The sequence below is a fragment of the Pseudorca crassidens genome, chromosome X, assembly GCF_039906515.1.
Source record: "Pseudorca crassidens isolate mPseCra1 chromosome X, mPseCra1.hap1, whole genome shotgun sequence".
NCBI lineage: Eukaryota > Metazoa > Chordata > Mammalia > Artiodactyla > Delphinidae > Pseudorca > Pseudorca crassidens.
This window is the reverse complement of record NC_090317.1, coordinates 109,762,931-109,789,122: the sequence shown is the minus strand read 5'-3', so window position 1 is coordinate 109,789,122 and position 26,192 is coordinate 109,762,931. Positions and strand designations below refer to the sequence as shown.

The following is a 26,192-nucleotide window of genomic DNA, read 5'->3' as shown; positions in this document are numbered from 1 at the left end:
TAAACCCATTTTGAATTGTGTTGAAGTTATAGATTAGTACAGGAGAAATTGATAACCAATATTGTCTTCCCATATAAAAAAATGGTTTCCATTTATGCAAGACCCCTATAGTGTGCTTCAGCAGAGACTACAGTTTATTCATATAGACTTGAACATTTTCTGTAGAATTTACATTACAGTTGGAAACTCGGCTATGGATTAATTCCAAACCTAAGTATTTAACCGACTTCCTCTACTTTGGACAATGGAATTCTATTCATATACTAGTTTGCCATGAGTAAAATTCAGTCCCAAACATGCATCTCATAAATAAGTATTTTTCTGTGTTGTAGAGGTCTGGAGTTACCTCAAACCTTGCTCTGTTTCCCTCAGACCCCACTAGGAGCCCTTTCCTGGTAAATCAACCACTTATTAAAGAAGAACAATATTGACAGAGAACCTGAAGCTATCAGCCATGTTTCTCTGAGTCGGGGTACAAGGCCTCAGCTACCCTTGCTCTTTCTAAATTAATTCTTAAAGGACCACGACGATTGCTTTAAATATGAGGCAGTGGTAAGCAAACATTTTCTATAAAGGGCCAGCTAGTAAATATTTCAGGCTTTACAGGCCATATGGTCTCTGTCACAACTACTCAACCATGCTATTGTAGCATGAAAACAGTCATAGACAATGCATAAACAAATTGGTGTGGCTATGTTCCAATAAAACTACATTTATAAAACAAGGCAATGGGACAGATTTGGCCCGTGTGAAGTAGTTTGCTACCATCCTCCATTCCAGATTTTGCACTACATCTGAGGAACTTTAAAAAGTGATGTCTCTACAGATGGCAAATAAGCATATGAAAAGATGCTCCACATCATATGTCATCAGGGAAATGCAAATTAAAACGAGATACCACTACACAGCTATTAGAATGGCCAAAATCCAGAACACTGACAACACCAAATGTGGGGTGACAGAACTCTTATCCATTGCTGGTGGAAATGCAAAATGGTACAGCGACTTTGGAAGACACTTTGGCAGTTTCCTACAAAACTAAACATTCTCTTACCATATGGTCTAGCAGTTATGCTCCTTGATATTTACCCAAAGAAACTGAAAACTTTTGTCTACACAAAAACCTGCACACTGGGGTTTATAGCAGCTTTAATCAAAAATGCCAAAACTTGGAAGCAACCAAGATGTCCTTTAGTAGGTGAATGGATAAATAAACTGTGGTACATCCAGAAAATGGAATACTATTCAGCTCTAAAAACAAATGACCTATCAAGCTATGAAAAGACATGGAAGAACCTTAAATGCATATTGCTAAGTGAAAGAAGCCAATCTGAAAATGCTACATACTATATGATATAAACTATATGACATTCTGAATAAGGCAAAACTATGGAGATAGTAAAAAGATCATTGGTTGCCAGAGTTTGGGGGGAGAAGGAGAAGAGTGAATAGGTAGAGCACAGAGGACTTTTAAGGCAGTGAAAATGCTCTGTATGATACCATAATGATGGGTACATGTCATTATACATTTGTCCAGACCCATGAAATGAACAATACCAAGAGTGAATTCTAAGGTAAACTGTGGACTTTGGTTGACTGTGAGGTGCCAATGCAGGTTCACCAATTGTAAAAAGTTTGGGATTGACATGTACACACTACTATATTTAAAATGGATTAACAAACAAGGACCTACTGTATAGCACAGGGAACTCTGCTCAATATTATGTAACAGCCTAAATGGGAAAAAAATTTGAAAAAGAATAGCTACATGTATATGTATAACTGAATCACTTTGCTGCACACCTGAAACTAACACATTGTTAATCAACTATACTTCAATATAAAATAAAAAGTTTAAAAAAACTCTTAAAAAAACAGATGAACAACAAAGTCCTACTGTAGAGCACAGGGAACTATATTCAATATCCTGTAATAAACCATAATGGAAAAGAATATGAAAAAGAATACATATACATGTACAACTGAATCACTTTGCTGTACACCAGAAACTAACATGACATTGTAAACCAACTATACTTCGATAAAAATTTTGTTTTAAAATGTACCACTCTGGTAGGGGATTTTAATAATGGGGGATACTATGCATGTGTGGGGGCAGGTGGAATATGGGAAATCTCTGTATGTTTCCCTCAATTTTTCTGTGAACCTAATACTGCTTTAAAAAGTCTTAGTTATAAGTTATGGCTGTGCTCTATCCCCTGGAAAACTGACTTAATTGAAGTAAGCCAGGCACCTGGGTGGGTTTTTTTTTTAGCTCCCCTAAATCAGTAATTGAGAAGCCAAATTTGAAAACCACATCCTTGAGACATTTTCTCAAAGTGTACCTGTGTTGTTTTTGGATGGTGCAAATATCACCAGAGCACTTGTTAGAACTACAGATTGCAGAGTCCCACTCCAGACCCACTGAATGAGAATCTCCAGGGAAGGGCAGGGGATTTGCAAAGCCAAGCAGGAACCCCAGGTGATTCTTATCGTGAGAAAAATTTAGAAAACACTGCCCAGAGGCCAACTTCTGCTTTCTGTGTTTCTCTACTTTGAAGCTCCCAGTGAATGACTTGGACAAATAGCCTTCTATCTGTAGATGATCCATCCTTGGAGGTTAGCCAAACCTTTTCTGGAGGTAGGGAATTATGAATAAATGATTTTAAAGGCATAAATTCCCAAATAGTCACCTTCCACATGTACACTTCTTTGAAACTGATTAGACTGAGAGAGCTCTGAGTTCACAGTAGAATTCCTCTCTCTTTATGTCAGAATTACATACTGTGTCTTCTTCACAATTCTCACCCACTCTTAGTCCTGCTATGGATCATTGTCTCAGGGTGTGAAGATCTCCAGGGCACCAGCAAAGGGAAAGCCGGCTTTAAACTTGAATCAAGGAAGCATAAACATATAAAGTTTCCTGTATTTTCCCGTTTTCTACATATTTCAGTTATGAGCCATCTGTTAGAAATTTGGTATTTTGCCCCATGATGAAATGTTCTGAATTCAGATACGTGATACAGGGTAGTGGTAGGAGTAATGATGTTTTTTATTTAATGACTTTCTCGCCTCCGTTAGACTATTGTTAAGGAACGCATCTCCTATGAAGGAGACACACAAAAGAAAAGTAAAGAAAGACTTAGTAAGACATATTGAATGCTCAAAATGATATTTTCCTACATATGAATATAAGCAACTCTTTTCAGCTTTTCTCAATACTTATCCCTAAGGGCGAGTCATTAGCCAGAAAGAAAATTACCTTCCAGCAGCCAAAGCAGTACTGGTTAGTGATTTTAATACTGTCATATGGAACTGGAAGCACAGAACGTTTTCAAGACACACTGGATAAAATTCAAAGATAAAAGTTTTATGTGATTTCTTTCAGGATTTTGATAATGAAGTTAAAACCTACTTTATCATCATATTATGAAATATTTATTCCCTTTACATTCAATACTCATTTCATCTTGTGAAATTCTTAATATTTTTTACCATCCATTAATAAAAGATTAAATGTTACCTGTCAGATATTAACGAGGGTAATTTCTATCATATTTTATGAAGTATAGTTTCCATAAAACTTTATTTGGTAATAATTATAAAAATGTACAATGCACTTAGATTGTTTTGACCAATTGTATACTAACCATCACTGTAACAAAAATAAATCCACAAGACCTATTTTAGCTCTTAAATCCTTGTGCCTGCAGGCATAAAACACATGTTAAAATTTCAATCCTTATACATTCAGTATTTTCGTTTTCTTACTTAGGGTAGGCTGTTACACAAAAATAACTTTCCAAAGTTAAAGTTATAAAGTGAACACATGTCAAATATTTATTTGACTCAGTAATGAGGGAAATAATGAGAAAAACAGCATGTGGGAAAGCTGGTTCAAAGGCAATTTCAAACAGTGGTTATGTTGTCAGTTTAAGAGAGGCAAGCTGAAATATGTTTGCTAAGTTTGAGTCAAAGTTGTTTAATATCTTACTGGAAAAATAAATTATTAGGATTATTTTCTCTGAGAGAAATAATGCATCTCTACTGAATACCATCTGTAAAAGTTAACATGTAACTTCACCAAGCCTAGACCCTAATAAATAACAAATAGTACACTAAACTAAGGTAAAATTCCCCAAAGAATCAAATAATCCAAAGTGAACCTTTTAGACAATGTTCCAGTAAGAAAAAGGAAAACATGCTCTCGTTACCTAACTTCAATTTGAACTCCTTTGTAGTCTCAAGTGTCTTATTTCTAAGTTTTTGTTAATTGTCCATTAACAGCGATCAACAAACTATGTTCAGACGTGAAGTAGATTAGGACGATTTGGGGAAAGAGGAAAATCTAGAATCTCTAAATGTAAAGATCTTGTTCATGTATTTTTTTTAACGGTGATGATGAGTAAAAACTCATAATGACATTTAAGTTCCATTGATTACAATTTTTAAAATAATGTCATGGGTTTTTTTAAGTTACAATTTTTACAGTATATCAGAAATTCCATGCCTCACAATGATTTCAAATTATGCTGAAAAATGTAGGTGCCACTTAAAATACATGGGGGGTGCACAGTTTTTCAAAGTTCTTCTAGGGAGGATGTTAGCAGATACGTTTGATGGCCTATCTTTAGGAAATATTTTTCTCTGTTCAAATTTCTCCATCATTGCAACTCTATCTACATTTGATCTTCCTGCAGTACTTCAAGTTATCTAACAGACCCAGTTCCTTGTTCTTTCCCACTATAACAAATAGACACTGGGGAGAGAGGAGTGAGCAAAAAGAGCCTAGGCACCTATCCTCATAGAGCTTACATTCTAGGAAGGGAAACTGAGATTAACCAAATGATTGCTTACATAAAGATAAATGTGTACCTGAAGCATATGCTGTGAATTGTGAAGATACAGAGCCTTGAAATGAGAGATGAGGGAAACGAATCTGAAAGAGTGCGCTGAGAGTTAACTAGGTGAAGACTGGAGATTCAGTCTTTTAGAGATTTCTTTTTTGTCATTTCAAAAGCCTCTTGGATGAGAGCGAAGATATATGTGTTTGATTTGACTCCCTTTTACATTTTGTTTAGAATTTTATTGTGTATGTTTGCCTGATGCTTCTTCTTTAAAAACTTTAGAGCCGCACTTCTGACCAATGTGGTACTTGGATTCATCTTCTCACCTGCAACACCCCAAAACAGCGAACAGTTGAAGGACACCGAACATCAGGCAAAAAAGGACACTGATTCTTTTTTTTTTTTTTAATGGAAGTATAGTTGCAGTACAATATTATATAAGGTACAGGTGTATAGGGAGTTCCCTGGCTGTCCAGTGGTTAGGACTTGGTGCTTTCACTGCCGTGGCTGGGTTTCAATCCCTGGTTGGGGAATTAAGATCCCACAAGCCACGTGGTGCAGCCACCTCCCCCCCCCAAAAAAGTTACCGGTGTATAATATAATGATTCACAATTTTTAAAGGTTATATTCCAGTTATAGTTATTATAAAATATTGGCAATATTCCCTGTGTTGTATAATATATCCTTGTTGACTATTTTATACCTAATAGTTTTGAGAGATGGGACACAAACAAAGTGAGACCCTAGAACTGCCTGAGCTTAGTCCTGAGAGAGAGTTTCTTGGCCTTAGAGTTTCCAGGCAGGGTACTGGAGGGCCCCTGGGATGGAGCTGACAGTTCAGGGAGACCAGGGTGGCTCTTATTCTCAGAAAAGAGTATTGGAGATGAGGGAGCTCTACAGAGAGAGAACCCCGGAGATCTGTAGGGGGTACCTCTTAAGTATTCGGCTGATTACTGAGCAGCAGATTCACGTGAGCACACACTACCCAAGGCTGGGGAAGGAACTACTGAGAAGGATTAGCGGGAACAGTGCTTGGTATTCAATCCATGTAAGGTTTGGACAAACTTTATTTTTATTGGCTAGCCTCTTAAAGTAGAAGCAATAAGCTGGTGCTGTGGAAACAGAGCAAGGGGCAATCTTGTAGGAGCAAAAGGTAGAATATGTTGCCTCTTCTTCATCTTCTTTGTCATCAGCCTCATAGCAGCCAGTCTTCATCGTCATTGTTGTCTTCCTTATGGAAATCTTCAATTAGAGACGTGCATGTTTGTAAAAGTACATATATGGGATCTTACTATTCATATTCTTCTACATCCATTTTATATTTTGTTACAGTACTTAAAATGTACCTTTGAGGTATTTTCCTGGGTCTACATATTGAAATCAACTTTACTCTGTAATTTTTTTAACAGTCTTATTGAATATGCTCAGGTTGATAGGGTGCAAGCATTACCATGGTGCCATTATCAATGAAAAAATGTTGCCTGCCATATCAGTAAACAAAGGATGTTGCAGCCATCAAGCTATCACGTTACAGCCACCCAGCAATCAGCCGCTTCAGTCACCCCCGAGGGTGCACCCTGAAGAGACTCAGGATGACAAAGCACAGGATACTGGCTCCAGACAGCTGAGGTGCATATCAAAGGAATGATTTCAATGAGCCCAGACTCTTGCATTTTCCCATACACAGTAAAGCGCTAAATTCCTTAACTTGAGATGCCGGGTTTTCTTTAATTAACGGTAATCTTTGGATGTTCTGACTACTACCTGGTCTTTGTCGCAAAAACTCCTATATATCCTGGCTCTTCCCTTACCTCTTCAGAGCAGTCTCTCAGAGCTATCTGAGAGGCTGCGTCCTGGGCTTAAGTCCTCAGTCTTGTCCACCAAATAAAATGTAATTCTCAACTTTCAGGTTGTTCAATTTTTTTCAGTCGACACCGTCCTACCTGCTTTGTGACTCTCTTGCCTGCCTCTTGGATAATAGTGATAACTTTTCCAGTCACTTTCAGATATTAATAGCAATAGTCCTCTGGTACGTTTTACACACTATGCCTGTCTCATTTAAATAATAAATTGTTCAGTGTGATGAACCTCCCAAGATGAACCTCCAAGTTTGATTTAACTTGATTTCGTTTCGGGGGGAATATCTGCAAAGACAATCAGTTTTCTCTCTCTCTCTCCCACATCTCTTCTTTTCCTAACTAGCTATATAGTTTCTGGCCATTCCAGGAAGGGAGTGGGGTTAGAGTACAGATATATTCAGCCAGCAGTCTCTGGGTTTGCCAGCTGTTCAAAGACAGCTTATTTACTCCTGGGGTGATTTTAGGGATTTCTAAGAAATTCATCCGCATGATGTGTGATGGCTCTTAAGTTCCTTGGTGTCTGGTAAGCTACTCCATAGACTTTCCAGACTGGAGCTCCTGCCCTCTTTCAGGTAGCTATTTTGGGCCAAGTTCCTGCTAAGATGGCTTCAAGCTATTTTCTCTTTAGCTCTCTGATGGCATATCAACATACCAATTTGTGGAAAACACACTCACAGGCTTGTGCATTCTGTAGGTGGAAGTTCTGTTTGCTCCTAATAGCAAACAGAACTTTACTCTCTGGATAATTCCACAGCCTCTTTAGAACTCTCAGGTATGAGTCAAACGCCAGGGCACTGTGTTCCCCAAACTTCAGTGGACACTTCTCAAAATCTTCAGCTGGTTTCCTTAAATAAAGCCCCTCTCACTAGAATAGCAATGAAAAGCACCTTTGTCCTCTCTTTCCAAAGAGTAGTGTAATGAAGAAATAAGAAGAAGTATGAGAGTCCTATAGCAAACATCTCCAAAGAAATTCTCTCTCTACCTTACTTCAATTTAAAGTCTCAAGTGTGAGTCACAAAACCTTTTTTCATACAACTTCTTTATGTGAACTGCATAAATGGACTAGTGCCTCACTTTGGCAACAATTGTTTTGTTGTCCAGTGTTAGGACCTCAGCTGAAACTGAGACAAAAGAATCTCATGTCATTTCTACTGTATAGCACAGGAAACTATATTCAGTACCTTGTAATAAACCATAATGGGAAAGAATATGAAAAAGAATATATATATATAACTGAATCACTTTGCTGTACACCACAAACTAACAACATTGTAAACCAACTATACTTCAATTAAAGAAAAACCTTTCAGAAAAAAAAAATCTCATTTCAAATAATATAACGTATGTGCATAGTATGCTATAATGTGTAATTCTAGTCACTCGGTGATGGACATTTAAGCTACTTACAGAATGTATTACTCTAAACAATGCTGCAGTAAGTATCAAGGTACATTTGTCTCTTCACTGTTTCTGAATATGTTACTAGGAAAAGTTCCAAGAAGATAATATATGAATCAAGGGTTGTGTTTCTTTCTATGCATATTTCAAAATTGCAGGGGAATAGAATAAAAGTACCCCACTTTTCTTCTATCACCATACTTCACCAAGGTTTTAAATCTTTGCCCAGAAATGTAAAATAATATCTCATTGTTATTTTAATTTATATTTTTAATTGTTAGGGCATGGATTAGTTTACAGTGGCTGCTGTAACAAATCACCACAAACTGGGGGACTTAAAACAACAACAAAAAGGGAACTCCCTGGTGGTCCAGTAGTTAGGACTCTGCCTTTCCACTGCAGGGGGTACGAGTTCGATCCCTGGTCAGGGAACTAAGATCCCGCATGCCGTGCGGCACGGTCAAAATAAATAAATAACAAAAAACCAAAAAAATTCTCTCACAGTTCTGGAGGACAAAAGTTCAAAAATTAGCATCATGGGGGGAAATCAATGTGTCAGCAGGGCTGCATTCTCTCCAGAGGCTCTAGGAGAGAATCTGTTTCTTGCCTCTTCCAGCTTCTGGTGACTGCTGGCATTCCTTGGCTTGTGGCCACGTTATCCCAATTTTCAAGACTAAGACTTCGAATCTTTCTCTGCTCAGCCTTTACATTATCTTTTCCTCTGTACGTGTGTCAAACCTCCCTCTGCCTTCCCTCTTGTAAGGATACATGGGATTGCATTTAGGGCCAACCTGTATTACCCAGGAAAATCTTTTCATCCCCAAATTCTGAATTAATCACATCTGCAAAGACTGTTATTTATATACAGTAATATTCACAGGTTCCAGAGATTAAGATGTAAATATCTTTGGGGGAGCGTATCTTTTTCAGCTTGCCACAGACTATAGGATTACATGTTTACTGTTTTTTGGTATTTCATTTTCTGTGAACTGCTAATTTACATTTTTTCTACCAGTAAATTTAGTCATTTATGTTTTTCTTCTTTGATTGTAAAAAAGAAAGTATAACCCATAGAAAAACAGATATATATTTGGCTTATTTCCCACTACCACAGAACATTTTTGTGTCATCAAATATATCAGTCTTTCCCTTTGTCACCACTTGGATTTCCTGTCATTATGAAAAAAGAAGTCTTTACCACCTATGATTAGTAAAATCACAAAATAAAGTAGTAGTTTTGTGATTTATTTTCTTGAAATATTGTATTTCTGTAAAATTTATTTTAATAATATAGGATAAAGTCTCATTTTTCTGTTAGTGTCTAGACTGCTGAACCAACACCATGTTTGCATATCTTAGCTTACCCCATATTTAGCATATGAGAAACCCCATAAATATATCTCTAAATTTTATTCTTCTCACTGAAATGTTTCTTTCTTGCTGCACCAGTACAGTAAGGTTTTTATTAAATTGGACTTACATATTTTGATATCTAGTAGAAGTCATCCTCTAACATTATTTTTTTCATAAAAGTCCATGTTACTCTCAACTAGTAATATCTCTAGATAAATTTCAGAATAATCTTATATTAAAAAAATGAAATCCTCGTAGTACTTTTCCTTGGATTGCATTACATTAATGAACTTATGTTTGGAAAATGGAATTCCTCACAATGCTAATTTCCTGTCCAAAATCAAGGCATGTTATTATTAAAGGATTTTTATTAAAAATCTTAGTAAAGGATTTAATGTGTCTTAAGAAACTTTAAGGCTTTATTCATATAGGTTTTACACATTTCTTATATTTATTATAGACATTTAATTTTAAGTAGCTACTGTGCTTAAAGGAAAAGATAAGGGAAAGTTACTGGCTGTCATTTACTAATTGTATAATCAACACCCTTACTCAATTCTCTTTTTGTTTTTCAGATCTTTTGGATCTTCAAAGTATACAATAATAAAATCTGAAAAAGATAATATGTCTTTCTTCTTCCCAAAATTTATAGCTCTCTTTTCTACCTTTCTTATCTAATTGGATAGGCTAGGAGCAACAGTTCAATGTAAAATAATGACTGGTTAGTGGTATTTTTATCTTGCTCTTGACTATAATAGATATTTCCCTAAGGATTCACCATTAAATATGATTCTGATTTTCATATACACATATAGAACATATTTTACATTAATACACACACATTAACACACACCAGTTTGTATAATGGAATGAAATTCAAAACATACTACAGCACCTACCCAACAGACTTTGACCTCTATCAATGAGCACTGAGCAACCAGTCAAATTGTACACTACCTAGTATGCCTTACCAGTATGTACGTACTGGCTACATATCATCTCTATGGATACATGCTACACACAGTTAAGAAAGTGTTAACTTTTTATCAGAAATGGGTATTAAATTTTATAATTATTTTAGTGTTCTACGAGATGAATATTTTTATTTGTAATAGTAATATAAAAAACACCTTACTCACTAGAAAAATAGTCATGATGTACTGATAGGCTACAACTGGTGGTATTTTATTTAGGAACTTGCTTCAATATGAATTAAAATTTTCTTTGGGGAATCTTCTTGTTTGTTTGTTTTTTTTCTAGTAAAATTCCAATCCAGTTTTTGAAGTGTTTGGACATTCTTTTTCTCTGTGCCCTGAAGCGGTTAAAATAACATTGTAGTTAATTTTTATCTTTGACACTTAAACAGAGTTCACCTGTAATATTCTCAGAATATGTCAGATAATAGAAAACCCAATGTAAATCAGCTTAAATTACAAAGGAAACATTTTCTCTGGTTATTCAATAATCCAAAAGTAAAGCTTTAGGTGCAGCTTGATTTAGGGATTAATATTGTAGACGGATTTCTCTCTATACAATTATCTGCCTTGCTTCTTTGCTACTGGTTTCTTCTGCAGTATGTTTTTTCCCTTGTTCTCAAATTATGGCTGCCACCGGCTCCCAAAGCGACACATTTCTCATTTACATCCAGCAGCAAAGAGAATCTTCTCAAGTAGATCTCACAGAAGAATAGAATTCCTAGAACTTATGCATTTCATTTGCTCTGTCTTTGTTGTATATCTATCCATGTATCAGTGGCAAATGTCAAGGAATACATACACTAATACGTCCCTGGGGCTGGTGATGGGGTAGGGTCAATCTCACTCCAAGTGCTTGGCTAAGAATTGCAAGTTGAATTTCCTATTGGAAATTTAGAATAATTCTCAGGGAAATGGAGGGAGAATGGAAAAGACAAAGAGTAAATGTCTATCAATGTTACATAGTATATATTTTATGTACATACACACATAACTATAATATGAATTTGTTATGAGTATATGCATATAAAATCCGTTGAACACCAAATTCATGTTCATCAGACTGATAAGGATGAGCTCCTGAGCAAACTGTAGGAATGATAGATCTTAGATTTCAGGTACCTAATGTGTACAGCAACCCAATATTATGGGGTAGCTTATCAGGCTCCTCGGCCCATAAGGTCCTCCTTTTCTGAAGGGTTGCCATAGTAACTCTCCAACCAAAGTAGTCTTCTGCAGTGTTCTCCAAATACTACCTGCATAATTGTTTACTTTAGTCATTGCAGTGAGAGCAGGAAATAATGTATCTCAAATTTGGTTTGCTTCTGATTCCAACAGTTTGGAGACGAAAAACCTTCTAGTGAAAACAGCTAAAAGTGGCAAATATAGCAGAACAGCAATCACATGAAATACTATAGAGAGATTATGCATATAAAACAATTTCCTTTAATTATTCCAGGGAAGGAGAGACTGATTAAATTTAGTCTTTATAAAATAAAGTGTGCATGTTACAATTTAAAGGTAACTAATTACCAGATTAGAATTGAAAAAATGCCTTGGAAAGCAATAAAGGGGAAAAGAGAAACAAACAAACATGAAAACAATCCAATAGAAGGGTAGAAAGGAACATGAGTTGGTGCAAGTCTAGTGGTTAGGAAACTCAGTCTACACACTCTGAAATGCAAGGGGTTTAATTTCAAGTTGTATATAATTGGACATAATTTCTATTTCCAGCCTCCGTTCTTCAATGGGGCTGAAATTTAATCTCAGTACATCAAGTAAATCCCTATGCCAGCCAGTTTTCTCAGATTACCAACTAAATTCTAGCATGAGCGTATGCATGAGAAGTGGTGATATGGACCGCCAAGGTTAATGTCAATGTGTCCCACCACCCATATAAAGTATTTAGTAGCATGGTGCTTAGCACCCAGTGAAAGTTAGCTATTTTATCTGTCTTGACTTCTGAGGCAAGAGGGAAAATTTCACCAGTCACCTCTTTAGCAACTCTTGTGGTAAGTGTGATGACAGTGGTTTGCACAGTACAGTGTTTCATGGAGGAGAATTCAAGCAGTGTTAGCTTAACATTTGGAAGTGTGGGTAAAGCAGAAAGAGGGACATTGTTACTATTTATGTGCATAGATTGTTCAAAGACATGAGATATTGATTTCAGATTTCTACTTTATTATTAATAAATATATATTATATGGTAGGTGCACATAATGGTTTTAATGTTTAAAGTACTTTCACCATATATTTCAAGACACGTTATATGTAGCAGAATCAGTCTATGGAGTTAAACAAACATATCTGAATAGTCTCACTAGTACTAGTTATGCAACTCTGGGAACACACTTCTGTGTGCCTCTATTTCTCCTGGAAAATAGAGTCAAAATACATACTGTGTTAGTCCAGGTTCTCCAAGAAACAGTCAGCATAAGAGGATTAAGCATGCAAGGATTTTATTAGGGGAAAAGCTAATGAGAGGCAATGGAGAGCAAGCTGGAGAATGTTGGAAGAGCCGTCGGATCATGATACACTCTGATGTCAAGTGACGGAGAGAGAGAATGATGGCAGCATCCTAGATCACCATGCAGTTTAAGAATGCTCAGGAAGGCCTTCAGAAAGTCCTCAAGTCAAAGTCTCCAGTCAGAGGAGTTTCTCTTCTTCCGGGAACAAGCCTGTTTTAGTACCCACGCCGTGCTAACCACTGGCTAGCAAGTGCAGCCTGGGAGAAAGAGGGGCAATGGTTGCAGAGCACAGTGGCTGAGGCCCTTTAGTTTACTCAATCATTCTCCTTCTCTACAAAGTGCACTCTCCTCGTCATCACATCAACCTTGCAGGTTTATTGTGAAATTAGAAATAATGTAGGTAAACTGCCTAAGAAGGTGTGCTTGACATATAACACATACTTAATAAAGAGTTGCTATTGTCATATCTCATTTTCGAACTCATTATCATAATAACTCTGTGATATTCATAAGATATGTATTCTTTCATTTTTGCAGAACTTCTTCTTATTAGATATTTGTATTAGTTTGCTAAGGCTGCCATTACAAAGTACCACAGACTGGGGGGCTTAAACAACAGAAATTTGTTTCCTCACAGTTCTGGAGGCTAGAAGTCTAAGATCAAAGTGTCAGCAGAGTTGGTTTCTTCTGAGGCCCATTCCCTTGGTTTGTAGGTGGCCATCTTTTCCTTGTGTCTCCACATGGTCTTCCCTCTGTATGTTATGTCTGTGTCCAAATTTCTTTCTTTTAAAGAAACCAGTTATATTGGAGTTGGGTCCACCCTAACAACCACATTTTAACTTATCTCTTTTAAGACCAAGTCTCCAAATATAGTCCCATATATTTGTATGGGACTGGGTACTGGGAGTTAGGACTTCAACATATGAATTTTGGCGGACACAATTCAGCCATAACAGTGTGGTTAGCCATATATTACAGATAAGAAAACTGAGATTAGAGGTGTCAAATAAGATGCCCTGATTACACTTGTCATGAAAAGCAGAACTGGGATCTCTGTGATTCCAAGCAAAGTCCGTTCTCTTTCTATGAAAGTATGTTATGTACCTGACCCTTGTATGTACTGGGGTCTTTCAGGTAGAGGGTAAAAAGAGAAGATGACTCAGCCTACTGGATGTGGACCCAATATCCACAAAGTAAGAGATGCCCTTGAATTAAGCTCCACACATCTTTGGACTAGAGGTTCACAGTCAAGGGTGATTTTGCCCCCTTGAGGGATATATAGCATCTCTGGATACATTTTTGGTTGTCACAGCTGAGGGTGTGCTGCTGGCATCTCGTGGGTAGATGTCAGGAACGCTGCTAAATATCCTGCAGTGCACAGGAAAGCCTCCTACAACCATGAATGATCTGGCCCCAAACGTCAACAGCTGTGACGTTGAGAAGCCCTACATCAGAGTAAGGCAATTTGGTCGTTAAATCAGGACTAAAGGGACGGGAAATTATATAGGCCTCTTTTGAAAAGATAGGGTTCTGTCATGACCATTTCGGGGCGTGATGCATATTTCTTTCCCCAGACCAGCCTGGCTGGTATAGCCATGGTGGCAGCAGGGCAAAAATGGGAACTACATGATTCAAACTTAATTCTGGTTTTATATAAATGTCCTGTGCCTCTCACACCTGATCCTTCTAGATAAAAAGTTTGGGTGAGAGTAGGGAATGAACGGAAAAAGGGGCAACATTATAGTTACCACAAAGGGGCACTCAGGTATTGTGGAGGCGGAGGAAGAGCAACAACCCAGCACCCAGGGTTGCACAGGGGAGGAAGGGGCATTAAGGACCCATGTATTTCAGAGCTGCCTCTGGAGACTTCCTCCCCAAGGGAAACATTCTGGTGCAGCTCCCTCAAACTCCTGCAGGAGTCTTCAGTTTAACTGACTGCTGGGTCTGCCAGCCCCAGCTAAGCAGCTCTGACCACCCTTCCCCTTAACCTTACTGAGAGATCTATCAGGAGAAGCAGGGGATGATCACACACACCCCTCTGGATGTCATTTGACTCCTAATCTCAGTCATTCCATGGGATGGACTAAGGTCATGCCACCATGCTGGTGGCATGGACAAACAAGAAAACTGGATTGACTGCACTTAGCAAACCCTCCAAAACAAGGACTAGGCTGTTTTTGTGACTGAACTGGGAACTTGAAGGCTGACCTGCTAGCATCCTCAAACTGTGTTCTCTGACTGGTGTTGGGACCACCTGACAGGCCTGCCAGTTGTAAAGATTTTCTTTCCATGGGCTCCATTTACGGTCTTGAGATTGTACTTCTTGGGTGGGAGCCACGCATTAACGTGTCTCTCTCCTGAAAACACGGACTTGCACCTCCGGGTGGTAAGCTTTCAGCATCCTGGATCCTCCAACACCCCAAAGAGAAGGGCTTAACTCTGAGGCAACAACATCCGTAACAGGGCCTTCAGCTTTGCCTGTTATCTCAGGGGCTGTAGGGCAAGGACATTCGGGCTGTTATCTAGGGACACATTCTAGTTGACTACCCTGCTTGCTGGGATGGGACAAGGGGAACCGGGCTCAGTGATTCTTGCCTCTTTTACAAATCTTCGATGCCCTCCCCATCTTCCCTCCTACTTTTCTAATTTCAATCCCATCCTTCACTCCTGACATCTCTCACTCTTTGGTTAACACCTCAGACACCACTCCACCCAACTGTCTTCATTGCTATGAAGGTTTATTTTTCTGTCTACTTTTATGCTCTTTATTTCAGTTGTTTCTCAGCAAGGCATGATACATATACATAGACTTGTCTGCCAACCAGAACTGAACTCATTAGTTTTTAATGTATCATGTTGCTATCAATTTGATCAAGAATATAGGATTATTGATTTATGAGCATAACTTGTGATATAAGGGCTTATACCTGACTTTATCCTCCATCTTCTTGAAATTATTATACTGCTCCTGATGATGATAATGAGTTTTGAAAGTTATTTACTGAGTACTAAATATGTTCTGGGTAATTTATATATAGTTTCTAATTTTTTAAGACAAGATGGAGAGATTGTGGCTAAAGGAGAAAATAAGTAAATTGCCTAAGGTCATGGAACTGGTAAGCATCGGAGCCTGCATTGTCATCAAGGGCTGTCTAAATATGAAGCTTTTGCTTTATCTGTTATATCACCCTCCCTTTGTTGGTGTGTTTAGAAAGTCACTAAGCCATAAAGGTAACTGGAAGTCACGTTTAAAGCCGAAACCTTGACAAATCCAGGGCACCTCTTCAAAAACGCTCACCTGAATTTTGTTGTAAGTACAAGGCCATTCCAAACTGTTTCTTCTTTTCATAAATAATCCACTTAAGGGGACTTTTAAAATTACTTCTTAACAACTTAAAGGTGAAAGTAAACATTTTTGACATGTATCGTCTCACACACATTTTCTACAGAGACTGAACATTTTGGTCAATTTTTCACTCAGTGTGCAGACAGTAAGGATTGCTCGTCTGTGTTTTGCTGCCCTCTTAAATGTTCCCTTAATAGTAGGTTATGCCATCTGATGGGCAATCTGCCTTTGCACCATTTTGCTTGTCATGTTGTTTCCCTAATGTTAAGTTGCTGAGACTAGAAAAGGGCTCACGGAGGTTACACAGCTCAGCTCAAGAGAATGCCTGTCCTTTTTTCTTTTGTTTTTCTTTTCTTGTTCTTTTTTCCTTGTTTTTATTTTTACCTTTTATTAACTTCCCATTACAGCTATGCCCTCCCTCGTCTTTCCTTACACACTCACTGGGGACAATACAACAAGAAATGCAAATATTCATTTTTTTTCCCTCCTAGTGTCCATTTTTTATGGCTGATTAAAACTAGCTGAAGAGAAGAGAATAAGCAGAGAGAGCACCAAAGAATTGTTTTTCTCTGTCTGGTTGTAAATATCTGTTCTGCTAAGGAACTGGAGCTACTACCACCAAAACAAAGAGTTAAGTATATTTTTTTCAGATAAAACTCTGTGTATGCCTGTAAATGTGTGTACTACAGATAACATTCCCCTGTCATGTCCTCAGTAATGTCTGATTATATCTCCTGAGGTCATGTCCACACTTTATCAGACTTTATATTTGATGATGAAATGATTATTTGTTGTTTTAGGAATACACTCTTTTTGTAGCTCTAACACAACAATCTCTCAGTTTTGCATAAGATGTGTCTCCTATGGCATAATAGTACATTTAAAATGGTCTCTTTTATTTTTGGAATTACAGGGTCACTTTTTAATTCCTGAATTGTATAGCTCAGCATAAATATCAGCAAATGGTACAAAACAAGTGGTATTTTTAATACAAGAGAAATATCTGTCTTCTGGAAAACTATACTTCCTATCTACACAGTCTATCTTGTTCAAACCATGGTCATAATTAAAATTAACTCTAAAATCTTCAAGTAGGAGAAACTGCGTTAATTTAAGCAATTCCAGGAAAAATGGACCCAGTTAACTTCCACCTCTAAAAATAAAACCACTTAATGCTTTGTTACAACTTATTATTAGAAATTCACTTGCATTCACTCTTTAATAAAGCACCTTTCATATTACTCCTGTTTATAGAAAAAAAACTTCATGTACTGTGTGTGTACTTTGACACAAGTAACTTTTTCTTAAAAAACTGTCCAAAATGGTTTCTACATATTAAGTGCCACTTCATTCAGCACTATTTTTTATAAATTGTTAGTCTCTGTAAATTACACTTTAAAAGTTACCCACTGCTCTGAAGACAGACACAACTTTATTAATGAATCAGGAAATGACTTCCAAGTATCTTTCACAATTTAGGCAGTTGAAAGTATTCTTTTCTACCCACTCCCAAGGTCTTAGAGAACACTATTTTAGAATACTACTGGACCGATTCTTCACATCTCATCTAAACAAACAAAAAATTATGCTAAGAACAGCACATTTTGAATCCAGCTTCCTTTTTTGTTCATGAAAATACATACCAAAAGTTACTTCCCTCTAATTACTCATAAGGGTGAATTTTTGTCAAATCTTCACAGAAATGTGAATAGCGTACCTTTATTTTTTATTACAGTTGACTTAGCTTTCCACATAAACATGAATGTAAATTTTTATTTCAAAGAAGGCAACTGAAAAAAGAAAACCATAGCCAGAACCACTGGGCAAATAATGTTATACTGTTAACAGTTGTTTCTAATATATACCCCTGAAACAGAACTACATTAATATTAGATTATCAACCTGTTTTCTCCCCTCAAGCAAGACTTTTTTTCTTGCTAAGAAGTTATCGCTCAGGTTCTGGTTAGCTTTTTTCTTTTCTTTATTTTTTTGAATTCTAGGAAGTTTGGTTTTTACAGAAATAAATTCTCCTAGATGATAACACTGAGCATCTTTGCTACTTATTGAATAGTTATAAGTTCACATGAGAAAGATTTGGATTCAGATGTTTCAGCTAATGTTACAGAATTTTATTAATGCTTTGATGTTTTAGTAATGTTTTACACAGCTTTAGTAATGTAGAGTTTAGTAATGTTAAGGGTTTTCCCTTAAGACTTTAGGAGCTACATGTAGTTTTTTCCTGGGGGGGGGGTCACCTTCTTTATCTTCTTTGTTGTCATCTGAATAATCCACTAAGTTCACCATGCTGCTATCGTTTGGGTTACCTGCTCCACTAGCATCACTAGCAGAATGGAATGAAGTAAATTCGGAGCCACCCAAAGATGTTTTGGGGGGAAGATCTGCCTTGTCTTCATTTTCTTTTGCTTTTTCAGTCTCCACAGATTTATCACAATGATCTTGAAAATCACTTTCTGATGATGACATACCTGCTTTTCCTTCCTCTATATTTTCTTTAAAACTCTTCTCTTCCTTGTGCTTCAAGACACTGGCACCTCTGCAAAATATCTTACTATACTGTACAGGATACAAATTCTTCCATAGTTGATTGTTCCGGTATTTCTGTTCTTCATATTTAATCTTCAATCCTTTGAATGTCTGAACATATTCAATTGACTCAAGTGTTTCATAAAACTCTTCAACTATATGTGCAACAAGAGACGTGATATTTTCCTCTCTTATGAATTCAAACAGCTCAATAATAGCTGAATTCAACATATTGTAGTGAGTTCCATTATCCAGAAGGGCATTTACAACTGGCTTAAAAAGGTTTCCCTCGATGATGTAAAAATTACAAAGTTCATCTTTAAGGCCAATCATCCTTCTCATAAAGCGAAGAGCACACAAGACCAGGAAAGTGTGCTTTGAATTCAACAAGATCAAGACTCTTCTTAGCAAGTCTTTTCTCAAAATATAGGTTTTTATGTAATACGTGTGACGTTGCACACAAAATGTGAGCAGCTCTAAAATTAAGGCAAGCAGCTCTGCTGTTTGGTAATTATTGAAGCAATTTTTGTTGTTTTTGTCAGATCCAACTATATTATCCTCTTCACATATATCTTCTGAAGTAGCTGACAAAAGTGGTGCTGTGAAGTTATGTATACAATGTCTATAGAAGAAATTTAGAAATTCACTTCTTTTACATTTTCTATGTGTTGGCAGCATGTTGTCTGGATCAAGTAGAGCACGAAGAAGTCTCATTAAATGAACAGCACCTCCTAGCTCAGAGTCAGTATCACAGATCATTTTTTCAATTATTAAATTAGTGAAAAGTTTGCCATCTTCACTTTGCTGGGCTTCGTCCATCATAAATCTTTGGACAATGAATGGAGTATACTTCACTAGATCACCAAGTATATCAGTAGCAGCTAACCTTATTTGCAAATCATCCATGCCCATTACAATTTTAAGAGCAGGAAGAATTCCCAATTCTGTCAGTGTTGTGAATAGTGCACACCTGCTTTCAGAACGTAATAGATGAGAAAATACACAGAATTCCTTTAAAAAAAATACCAGGTCACGCCGTTTATCATCATCTGTGGTCTCATCCCTCATCTGTGCAAAAACTTCAGCCAAATACTCGTCATCTTCCTGCAACATGTTGACTAGCTCAACCTTGTTAAAAAAAATAAAACTTGTAAGATTAGGAAGAATATTGTCTTGAAACTTGGATGGTATAGGCAAAAGGATGTCGTGAATGTACTGTACCCTGTATGTCTGATGTATTTTTTGTCGAATTTCACTGTCTGTTATTGGTATAACTTCCCTGAAGTGTGCATTTTGGGTTAAGAATTCCCTATGCCTTTTTGGCTGAGCCAAAGCAGGGTCATATTCAAGGCATCCCACCACATCCATGATACACTCATCAGAAAACAGGATCTCAAACAGAGATGTATTGTCGAGGAATAAGATTCCTTTAATAATTTCATGCAAATGGTATAAGCCTTCAGTATACTCTAGGTTCTCACAAGTGTGGAACAACTGCAGTAGTTTTTGAATATAGTCCTCCCTTTCCAAGAGCAGAGCCAGGAGTTCTTTATCCATAGGTGAGGTGAGACTCAAGGTAACTAAGTCAACAATCTCTCCAAGTTTATCGAGTTCGCAGTTTGGCAGGTCGAGCAGTTCACTGGTTTTTGGCGAGTCATCACCCTCTTTGGCTTCTGATTCATCCATGATGTCATGTATAGTTTCGACACATGGGACTTTACTGTGAACCTGGCAAATGGCTTTCCAGACCTTATGACAAATTGCCGTGTCCTGGAAATGTATCGCTGTACCACGGTTCTCAGCCTCAAACCAAAAAATTAACGTTCCATCTTTCTCATAGTACATGTCTGGATTTATCTTTGACTCCAAGATCAGTGAGTCATCGGACTTGGATCTAACTAGCAGAAACATGGCCTGGGCCCCCTCCTCATAAGTGGATGAGATGTACCCTGTGTCTAGAATGACCCACTGTTGTTCATCTTTCAGGGTGTAGACTTTTACGTAGCGCTGGTTGCCCACCATGGTGACCTCGGGTCTCTTCACACCAGCCCTGGTCTTGGCGCTGGTCCCCGCTTCTGTTATGCCCCGACTCAGTGACGGCTGGCTCTGTGGTGGCAGCGACAGTAGTTGAGGTGGCTAGTAGGGAAAATCATAATTAGAACATGGTGGATAAATAATGGCCACAGGGACCCCGGCAGCTCCTCAGTTCAACAGGGTTTCCCCGGAGTCCCACTACTCACTCACATCCCTGGAGCCCCTCCTTCCATGCTGTGATTGAAGCAGTGAGTCACTGAGCCTTCTCGCTGCTGTCTAGGAAAGACTCTATTATGTCATGATTCTTATGATTCCCCCAGGATTCTACCCAAAAGGAACGTTCTACACTTAAGGCGAGATGCCACCAAGCCTACCAATGGAGGCTTAGGAATGCGAGCAAAGGGCACTGCTCTTTCCATAAAAGGTTTTGTCCCCGAGAAACATTTTCACTCATCAAGTGTGTGCGGATGGAGACTTAGGACCCTAGACAAAAGAAAGCTTAATCACTCATGTCCTGAGCAAGTCAACACCGAACACCGTGTGTCAAAGAAAGACACTTCCCCCCACAAGCCCTGCTCCCCCCAACTCTGACCCTCTCCCCAAAGAAGCAGGAACAAGTGTACTGTAGACCATTACCAATGATTAGAGATCTGTAGGTAGGCCTTCTCTAAAAGGCTTAGCCAATGTCGGTATCACTAATTTACCCATCCTTGGGAGAGGATATTGTTCTAAGAGGGAGTTGGCAACTCCTTTACTCTGTTCAGCTCAGGCTAAAGCTCTATCTTTCAGCACAACAGGGAAAACATTTCCTCAAATTTTCCCAATTCTATAACCACACTCTTTATTGCTAGGGAAGGAGTGGGCCAGAGGGAAACTCAGTTGAAATTAGCCAAAAGTGAGTACTGAATACCACAGATCAATTGTTTTATTTCTTTTCTTAATAATTATGGTAGTAATAGCAACGACAATAACTAAGGAATGATAACTTGACTGCTTATTATAAAGAAAGGTAATAATATCATTGACCAAATATAATAATTTAGCGCTTATGTTCAAGACACTGTGACAAGGACTTTTATATATTTTCTTACTTAATTTTAATAATAACCTAGTGAAATAGGAGTACTAAGTGTCCTTCAGAAAACAAACTGAGAGAAGTTAAATAAATTGCCAAAGATCATATGACTAATAATTTGAGGAACTCTGAACACATGTCTTTCTGATTACAAAATTGGTTTTCTCAGCCATTGAAGTATGCTATCCCCTGCTTTTCCTGGCCTTCATTACACTTTATTTTACATTCCTTCCATCTGTATAATTTGTAATCAACATAAAATTATCAAGAGAAGATGAAAGTCACGCACTTCCTCCTTTAGATCCACATCTGTGTACAGCCAGTGGAAAAATAGAAGCTTGTATATGGCAATTCTGTTAAATATAATTTTAATAGTAACCAAGTTGATTTTTGATGTAGCAGCAACTTCTGCAGTTTTCTTAAAAAACAATTTTTTTCCCCCAAAACATTAACCCTGTTATTGCAAAGGAGAAACTGAGAATTGGGCCGCATCAAGCACATTTGGACTTGAAGAGTCCTATTTGTAACAATCACTTCACTTTACATAGCATTGGAGATGTGCGACCATTCTCAAGTAGAGCACAGAAAAACTCTTCCACACACCTCTCTTGAAATGTAGCCTCCAGGAGGTTACTGTACAGGAATATTCCCTGGGACAGTACAGTCAGGGCTCTTTGGGAATTGAATGCAAATGACAATCATTTCATGAGAAAATTTAAATCAGTGCCAGGATACTGCTGGTTTAGAAACATTTACAAATTATAAATAATACTTAAACATAAGAACTCATAAATGACTAATACAAAATTTGGCATGTGTGCTAGTTAAAAGCTCCCGTCTTATTTCAATAAAAGAGAATATGCAAATATATAATAACAATAATGACATGCATGCTAATTTTTTTCTCTGCTGTGGTTATATTAAAGTTTCTACTAGCATCAATTATAATACTGTCAAGTGTCTGAATATGCCCTCGGTTCCATTCTGAGAGGCATTCAGCACAAATCTATGTGTTCTCGCAATTTTATCACAGGGAGTTTCCCTTATGCCAATTAAGGTCCCTTTATCTTAATTAGGTTAACTAGAATCTCTTTACAGTCTAAAAGAGCCTCAAGTCCGAATTTCTTATTGCTATTTCTGCAGTAGATTTTTCAGTTCCTGTCTTATTTGGCTTGGGAAGTAGAACAATGCCCTTTTTTTGTTTCAGTAGTTCTACCTACTTAAGATTATTATTTTTTTGGTGTTTTGTTGTTTTACAGAGAGCAGGGTAATGTGAATAAACAAATGCCATATTCTAGGAGCTGTGTAAGTCCCTTTTAAAGGTGTTATTTATTTTTTATTTAATCCTCGTACAATAATGGCCTGAGGAAGGTATTATTTCTACCATATTAAAGAGGAAAAAAACTTGAAACTCCAAAACTGAATCAAACATTTGGTTCAGACCTCTGCAGTACATGATGATGCTAGGATTTGAAAGTAGGCCTGTATAGTTCTGACTCTCCACTTTACTGTTCCCAATATGCAATGCTTTCTCTTAGGCTATGCCTAAACTGTTACAGCAGATGTTTATAATGCGGATGAAGAATGTCACCTGCCATATCAGTAAACAAAGGACGTTGTGCCATCAAGCCAGCAGCCACTGCAGCCACCCCCAACTGTGCACCCTGAGGGGTTTAGGATGGAGAAAAGCAGGATACTGACCCTAGATAGTTAAGGTGCATATCAAAGGAATGATTTCAATGAGCCCAGACTTTCGCATCTTCCCATAAATAGAAAAGCACCAAATTCCTTAACTTTAGACTTCTGGTTTTCTTTAATTAAAGGTAATCTTTTGATGTTCTGACTACTACCTGGTTTTTGTCACAAAACTCCTGTATCTCCTGGCTTCTCCCTTACCTCTTTGGAGCAGTCCCTCAGAGCTATCTGAGATGCTGCTTCCCAGGTTTAAGTCCTCAGAAAGTCCACCGAATAAAACATAATTCTCAGCTTTTAGGTTGTTTTTTTTTTTCGGTCTACAATGACAATGTGATTTTTATCCCAGCTATCACTGCTATTTGATGTTTCTCCTTTCTTGGGGTGGGGGTGGGGGGTGGAGGAAGGAAAATCACTGAGGCCAGTTCAGAATGAAACCAAGTGAAACCGAGTGGGGCCCTGTGAGGCTCCCAGGCACAGAGGCCTCTTTTTTGTCCCCCATTTCTTGTAGACAAGACTCCAGCCTCCATGACCTTCCCTGAGTTCCAAAGGGCAGATTGGAACAGTTGCTAATCAAGGGAGGAGCAGCCAAGAAACCACCTGAGGCAAGATTAAAGGGACCAGAGAAGCTCATCAAGATTAGGAGGCAGGACTACCTGAGACCTTGCACACACCCTAATCTTGTCAGCAACCCCACCCTTGGGAAGCACTGCTATAAAACTCCTTATCAAATCCTACTGGGTTGGGACATACAGTTTTTTGAGGCAGGAGTCTGCTGGGTCCCCCTTTGCCTGGCAAAGTAATAAAGCTATACTTTTCTACTTTGCCCCAAACTCTGTCTCCGAGATTCGATTCGGCACAGAGAAGCTGTGCTTTTGGCATCAAAAATCAAAATGGACAGACAATCTTAAAACTCTGGATTCCTCTTCTGTTTTGGATGCCTGTCTCTGTCATGCTTCCTCCCCATGACTTTAGGGTACTAAGAAGTAGGTCTTGGGGCTTCCCTGGTGGCGCAGTGGTTGAGAGTCCGCCTGCCGATGCAGGAGACACAGGTTCGTGCCCCGGTCCGGGAAGATCCCACATGCCGCGGAGCAGCTGGGCCTGTGAGCCACGGCCGCTGAGCCTGCGCATCCGGAGCCTGTGCCCCGCAATGGGAGAGGCCACAACAGTGAGAGGCCCGCGTACCAAAAAAAAAAAAAAAAAAGAAGTAGGTCTTGATGACTCCACCCTGAAAATAATTTTAGGTAAGGATCTTGTAACTCATCCACATTTTATGGCAACTAAGGGCTTAAATTTTATATTTCTCAGAGTTATTTTAGAAGAGAATAAAGAAATGAGTCACACATTTCTTAATTTTAGTTATAGGTAACTCAAACCACATGTATACATACAGAACATTTAGAAAGCTAAATATTCTATCTATAAGAGGAGAGAACATTTCATAGCGAGAAAAGCAAGGTTGTTTTTAATTTTATGAAATAACATTAAAATACAATTATTCAAATGTACCTGCTCTAAAATTTTCAACATCAAAATCATTAGTGAAAAACACACATGCTTGTTCCCTACAAGTTCTCCTTGTAACTTATTTAGTGGAGTGTTGTCCTTTTGGGCCACCATCATCTCTGATTTGGAAATCTGTAACAGTCTTCTCCCCCAGCTTCTATCTTTTCCCCCAACTAGTATATTCTCAACACAATAGCCAGAGAGGATTCATTTAAAATATGCTGTTTCCTCCCACTCTTCCGCACCAAATCAACCTGTTTCCACCTCACTCAGAATAAAAGCCCAAGTTCTATCTATGGTTTATAAGGCCCAGTAAGACCTGGCCCCCTTGACGTATGTGAGCTCTTCACTTGGTAGTCTCTCTCCTTTATTCTGCCCCAGCCACACTAGCCACCTTGCGATATCTGAAGCACATCAGGCACACTCCTGCCTCAGGGCCTTTGTACCTGCCCTTTCTTCTACCTGGAACACTATTTCTCAATATCTACATGACTTATACCTTCACCTCATTCAAAAATGTATTCAAATGCTCTTTTTTTTTTATAAAGTGGAAGTTTACTTATCTTTTATGTGTCAGTTGGACTTCCAGGTAATTGGCCCACTGGACTCCCCACAAACTTTTTTTTTTCGGCCATGCCTCGCGGCTTGTGAGATCTTAACTCCCCAACCAGGGATTGAACTCTGGGCCCCAGCAGTGAAAGTGCCAAGTCCTAACCACAGGACTGCCAGGGAATTCCCCCAAATGCTCTTTTTTTTTCTAGTGGGACCCTCCCTAACCACCTCTTTAAAACTGCAGAGACCTCCATCTCAAGTTATCCATCCGTTTTTTTTGATGTATCTTTTCTCCATAGCACTTAGCATCATCTGACTATTTTGTACTTCATTTATTCTTTTGTGTTATTTTTTTTAATTTAAAAATTTTTTTTGCAACCAGACTATCAGCTGTATGAGGGCTGTGATTTATGTTTATTTTTCTTACTGTTTATTTTTCTCACTGCCTGGCACCTGCCATAAGCCATGATACACAGTAGTTTCTCAAAAATAATTTATTGAATAAATACATAAATGAATACACATTGTTTCTAGGATGACTTCC

At 38.0% G+C, this 26,192-nt stretch overlaps 1 pseudogene; it reads right to left on the bottom strand.

Annotated features, from left to right (window-relative positions):
- Positions 1–18,438: 18,438 nt before the first annotated feature.
- LOC137216932 (serine/threonine-protein phosphatase 4 regulatory subunit 3B pseudogene) lies at positions 18,439–20,811 on the bottom strand (annotated as a pseudogene).
- Between the last annotated feature and the right edge of the window lie 5,381 nt (positions 20,812–26,192).